We start from the raw sequence: 1,726 nt of genomic DNA on the forward strand, positions 1-1,726 counted from the left end.
GAAATTCCCGGATTTTTAAAAAAAATATTTTTTAGGTCAGTTTCATTTTTTTTTTTTTTTTAAACAAATTTTCCAGCTGGAGAAAAAGAAAAATTATCCTTTATTAAAATTTTTTTTTTCTTACGTATTAAATTTCCACGTCAACTTTTTTTCTTTTTTTTCGCGTTATCATAATCGGATAACTTTTCGTTAAATTACAAAATTTTTTTTTTTACTAAATAAAAAAAATCTTATCAATTATGGAGAGACAGAGAAAGAGAGAGAGAGAGAAGAAAGAAATTAATTAGGGTAATGAAAAAATTATTTTATTTTATTTTTTTTACGTACGTTAAAAAAAAAAAACCTTTTAGCGGAAATTATTTTTTAAAAAAAATTACGCGCGTAAATTTAAATTTTTTATTTTTTATAAATTTTTTATTTTTTTCCTCCCCCCAAATTCTTTTACTTTCATTTCCTCCTTCAGTATTTTAATAATAATAATAATAATATTAATAATGATTTTAAAAAAAACTTTGTTATTATTATTATTATTTTTTTTTCTTTTTTTTTAAGATTTATCCGTTTTACAATGAAAACAACAAAATTAACTTTTAAACAATTTTTTTTTTTTTTATATGTGTTTAACGTTTTTTTTTTTACTTATTATTATTATTATTATTTTCATATTTTTTTAATCGTATACTTGAAGTTTTCAACACGTCTTTTCATCTCACCTCACCGCCATTTTTTTTTTTTTAATCTTTTCGTTGTAAAAAAAAAAATTATTTATTTTCTTTATGTTTTTTTTTTTAATAAAAAAAATTAAAATGTTATTTATAATAATTACATTTATTAAAAAAAACTTACGTAAACATGTTTTTTATTATTATTATTATTATTATTATTGTTTTTTTTTATTAATGATTGTTTTACGTAACAAATACAAACAACAAACGCAGAAGAGAGAGAGAGAGAGTAAACATAAATTTTTGAACGAAATTGTTTTTTTTTTTTTTTTAAATTGTATTTATTAATTTGATATAAAATTATTTTAGAAAAATGTTTTCTGTCTCTCTCCCTCTTTTTCTTTCTCCTCCTCCTTCTTTCTCTCTCTCTCCCCCTCTCTCTTCCTCTCTGTTCCCTTTTCTCCCTTCTCCCTCTCTCTTTCGTCTCTCTTTGCCTGTCTCCCTTTACCTTTCTCTATTTTTTGCCTCCCTCTCTCGCTCTCTCTTTTTCTCTTTCCGCTCCACTTTCATCTACCCCCCACCCTTCTACTTCCCTTTCAATCTCTACGGGTGTTCGACGATTCAGCATAAATACAAATTTCACAGCTGGGTGTTTGCGTCACTAATTACACGATTGTGCGGTCCGAGCAAATAAAAAAAAAAAAAATTTTTAATTTTTTTTCGAATCATAAAAGTTATGAAAATTATCTCGATAACAGGGTGGCAAACACAAAAAAAAGGTTACACACGTATAAATAAATTAAAAATTACGAAAAGAATAAATAATGACGTCATTAACGTGTAAATAGAAATAATAATAATAATAATAATTAAAAATGGTAAAAATTGTAAAAAAAAAAAATTTTTTCGGTGAGTTTTTTATACGTTTTTTTCCTCTTTTCTTCTACTACTACTACTACTACGTCGTCGTGGTAGTAGAAAAAAATTTTTTTTTCCTATTTACACGACGTTAATAAAATTTTACAAAAGGGGTCGTCATTATAATTGGTTTTTCTAATTAT

Source organism: Pediculus humanus, genomic scaffold (assembly GCF_000006295.1).
Source record: "Pediculus humanus corporis 1103172107635 genomic scaffold, whole genome shotgun sequence".
NCBI classification, from domain to species: domain Eukaryota; kingdom Metazoa; phylum Arthropoda; class Insecta; order Psocodea; family Pediculidae; genus Pediculus; species Pediculus humanus.